Raw genomic sequence first — 4,563 nt, 5'->3', positions numbered from 1 at the left:
CTGATGGGGCCCTTTTATTAACCCCTTGAACCCTCATTTTATCCTTACATTTTCTCTCAAGTTGCTTTAAGTAAAAGATTTCTATGTCTGTGTGACTATCAAATATCAAGGTCATCCAACTCTGCCTCCTCCATGGAGGGCATGTCGGTCGGGTTTAGGAGCTCCTCAAAGTGTTCCTTCCACCACCTGACAATCTCCCCAGTCAAGGTCAGCAGTTCTGCACCCCTGTGGAAAACAGCCTGGGCTAAGCCCTGCTTCCCCTTCCTGAGTCGCCTGACAGTTTGCCAGAACTTCTTTGAAGCGAGCTGAAAGTCCTTCTCCATGGCCTCCCCAAACTCCTCCCACACCCGGGATTTTGCTTCAGCAACCACCCGAGCTGCCACTCAGGAGGTTACTGTCATTTTTTATACATAAACTGTATATGTAAATAAACTAAACTAAGCTAAATAAAAATAAAGACTGAAATATCTCAATGTTGGCTTTGATGACTAAAAACCAGCATGTTTAAGATGCTTCATGTGAGCATATTAGCTGACATTAGGATTTATCTCAAAGCACAGCCTCACAGACCCACTAGCATGGCTAGACACTTAATGGTCTTATTCTTCTCTTAATAAACAAACATGTGCATCAAACTAGTACTAAGGACAAGTTATCTTAGGCACTGCTGGGATTTGAACCCAGGATCTCCTGTTTACTAGACAGGCGCTTTAACCAACTAAGCCACAGCGCCTCGGGCCACAGCTTCTTGCTCTTCAGCCATTGTCAAATGTTTAACCAATCAGCCTTTTCCATCTAAACATCTCATGGCTAAAATACATTTTCAAACTAGCTTATCCTGATAGGGCAAATCAAGTTTGTCCACTTGAATTAGAAAAGTGATGGACCCACCAAGAAGGAATAGGGATCCTCTGTTAGATAACTGTTTGTGCTGTTGATTACATTCCAACATTTTATTTTTAACTTTTGTCAACTACATAATGTTGACTAGCTTCAAACACAACACTTTGCTAAATTGCATTCTGGTCTGGTAATATTCTCTTATAAAGAATCTCCCCCTCTGTGATTGTTCACTGTGCATGATGGTTCCATTCTATTTGATTTCTGACAGATACCAATCCCAACATTTACTGCGGATGTTTTTAATTGGTTAAACTTTTTCTTCTGGCAGACTGAGTCCAAAAATATGTGTATCAGCTTTCAAAGATCCACATCTGTCAAATCTAACATAGTAAGACACATGCATGCGCACACAGAAGACACTCTTTCATCCCCTGCAACCATTCGTAACAGGGTCAAGGGTACAAACTTTGATGGAGCTATTGTTTGCCTGTTGTCTTCCACTAAAGCAGAAAAGCAAAAGCTGTGGCTGCATTAAGGTCTTCTGCCAAAGCTGTCTTTCCATCTAAGGACATGACCAGACCTTGTGCCTACAGGCCTTAACTCAGAGTTCATATAGATTATTCATGAAAGGAAAAAAAAATAGAAGGAGGTAAGGACAGTGGAGATCTGGCACAACCCCAGACATCATAAACCCAGATATCACATTCTCTGAGCTATTTTTTTCTGACAGGTCTGACTTGCTGCTGCTTTTAATTTCTATAAATTCTCCTCTCAAGTTAATGGCCTTTGAAGCCCTGAGAATAGAGGTACAATCCAGAATCAATTCAGCAGATCAAAAGTTTTGATGCAACCTCATAATGTCTTTGCAAGTTTTGACCTGTATATGACATTTGGTAAGTGGAGTCCATCCCAGTAGTACCTTCACTATACAATCAGTTGTAAAAAGGTGTAAAAAGTAGTATGAAGCCATTTGTGTGTCTAGAGGGAGCTGTGTGATAAATTGCCTCAAGTGATGTCACTTGAGTCAGCGTTGGTTAGGGCTGAAGACTACAAGTTTGAAAAGTAAAAAAAAAATCTAGGGGTGTGGAGTTATAAAGAAGTGAAGTTACCAGACCTCTGTAGCCCACTCCTCATCTCTGCTGGAAGCTAGCAGCTTCAGGCGCATTAGCTGCTACTAGCATAGCACTTGAATCTATAGTTGAGTGAATCGAGTTCTGTTGCATTGTGGGTAATGTAGGATCCAGATTTTAAGAAGAAGATGTGGACTTAAAAAGACAACATATCTGGTTCTGAATTGTTTTTTTTTTACTGTCAGGGTAGTGAGCAATTTCTGGAAAACTGCATCTTTTGCTTTTTTATACAGGATACTGGATAATTCCCAGACAACTGCAGCTTGTGCTAGTTTAAAGGGCAGGCTTAGATTGACAGATGCACATGTGAAGGAACATCATGGCATAGCTTAATTGTTTTGATGAAACACGTTTTGTTGTCAAGGGATAAACGTTATTAAAATTATCAAATACTCCTCTTAAGGACCCCTTTGAAAATGACATGGGTCATCTAGAAGTGTTTGTCCTTGAATTGTGTTTAAGCCAGTTTGGTGGTTGCAGCATATTAGTTTATTATTTGATATGGCAGACTTATGCTAAATACCAGTCCAGACACTGTGAAACAAACTCAAGTCAAATGAGTTGGAATAAACTCAACCCTCAGCAAGCAGAGATGGTGAAAAGCAAGGGTGCATTAATTTAACTGAGGTTCCAATGCACCCTAATGCAAACTTGTGGAACTGAGCCCACAGAGACTGCAACCCAATAAATTACTGTGGAAACAGAGCCAATCAATGGTGCCAAGCTTAGCTGACCCAGCCTTTTCAAAACTGTCCTTGATCACTAAGATTATCTCTTTTCATACAGACCAGGTGAGAGGATGTTTGCAAAGCCTGCCTAGGCTGTGACTCTGAGAACTGTATTTACCTCAACTGAATTTATCCAATGTATTTCATAGAAATACATAGATATGCACATCATTAGAACATTACAATGATGCAACCTGACTGCTGACATCAGGATGACATCTGTGTGCAGATGGAATGTTCGTTTCACCTATTGAAATCTTGACAGTGCTAATCTTTGCATAGAGGAAGTGAGTCCAGAACAGAGGAAATTGTCAGCAGTGTTGTATCATCCAGTTTTATGTAACCCTGCACTGACTTTTATATAACTCTATAAACTATGAATGCAGTCAGTAGAGAAACATGAGTGGATGGTATAATTACGTTCCAGTGAATTTTAACTGATTGACAGGGTTACTGACCAATTCCTAACTGGTATTCATGGTCAGATAAACCTGCTAGAAGGTCCCTGGGGAAAAATTCAGCTGTAGCCCTTATTCAGCACCTGTGTTATAACTGCATTTCGACACAGGTCCCCATTACAAGACAGGGCCTCAAGATGATGTAAAAATGCAAGGAGTCACATTAAGGCCTTTTCCATTCCAGTCTATTCTAAATCAATCAACCAGATTACCACTAACTAATTATCACACAGTAAATCTGGGGCCTTGAAGGCCCTTGAGGGTCTGGGCCCCTATAGGACACTGTCCCACTTTGCTTGGTTGGTAATCCAGCCTAGCTGGTAGTTAGCTAAGTGGTAGCAAGTCTGCTGACTAGGAAAGTTATTTTACCCAAATTAGAATTTCCTGACTTGAATCTGGTCTGCCAATTTGGGATAATGCTTCAAATATCCATCAAACAGCTTCTTTATTGACCGTGCTGTCAGTAGCGATTACATCGGCAGTAGAAAAAAATGAAGCCTCAGTTTGGTCTGTTCCAGGAGTAGTTTTTAGTTCTGCCACAGTAGCTCACAGAATAGCCACAAGTACTTGCTACTTTACCAACTTTTCAGCACAACTCATTTTACAAGTATGTATGATAGAATTTAATTTGGCCATTCTCTGGTATGATTAGGGAAGACATTCAGATCAGCATCATTTGATTTGAATTTGCACTAGTCAATAAGCAATATCATAGATGCAGCTGGTCAGCTGCACTCTGCCCCATGGTTACACTAACATTAAGTCAGATCAGAGAGCTGTCTGGTCTTATTATTATTCACCACTGACCTGTTGGACTGAGGTAGTTGCTGAAGCCTTGCTGGAGGGAACATTTACTGCGCTTGTTGAGCATTAAGTACCATTTTGAATTTACATCCCCACACATAGTACAAGCTGTATTGGCTTCTAGTGTTGATTGTTTGTTGTGAAGGACAACACATCAGTCACTGTGATGACACCATACATCATTACACCTCTTTCATGCAACCATAGTGGCTCCAATCAATTGGCGGAGATAAGAGTGCTTTGGAACATACTGATGGATTTACAGCACCATTATGTCAGGAATATTGCGAAGCATCTGTAAAACTACACAGAGCCATGCCATTTCTCACTAAAAAAAACTCTCACTTTTCTTCACCAGCCACAGTTTTGTTCTTTTTTGTTTCCTGTAATTGTCACTTTTCTCAGCACTCTCACATAATGCCTCAGTTTCTTTTTGGCTTACTCACTGTTTACTTTGACCAACTCGCCTCTTCTTCTTTTTTTTTTTTTTTTTTGCTTTCTCTGTGGCTCTATTTTTCAGAGTGCAGTAGTAAACTATGTTGATCAATGAGAATGAGCCATAAATCTAAATGGAAATGCAGCCATTGCCTTTTAGTCTGT

At 40.3% G+C, this 4,563-nt stretch overlaps 1 non-coding gene across 1 annotated transcript; it reads right to left on the bottom strand.

Annotated features, from left to right (window-relative positions):
• Nucleotides 1–659: 659 nt before the first annotated feature.
• trnat-agu lies at nucleotides 660–733 on the bottom strand. Its single transcript has one exon. It is a non-coding gene; the product is annotated as a tRNA-Thr (tRNA).
• Nucleotides 734–4,563: the final 3,830 nt, after the last annotated feature.

Source organism: Thunnus albacares, chromosome 10 (assembly GCF_914725855.1).
Source record: "Thunnus albacares chromosome 10, fThuAlb1.1, whole genome shotgun sequence".
In the NCBI taxonomy this organism is placed as follows: domain Eukaryota; kingdom Metazoa; phylum Chordata; class Actinopteri; order Scombriformes; family Scombridae; genus Thunnus; species Thunnus albacares.
The sequence above is the reverse complement of the archived record's forward strand: the minus strand, read 5'-3'. Positions and strand labels throughout refer to the sequence as shown.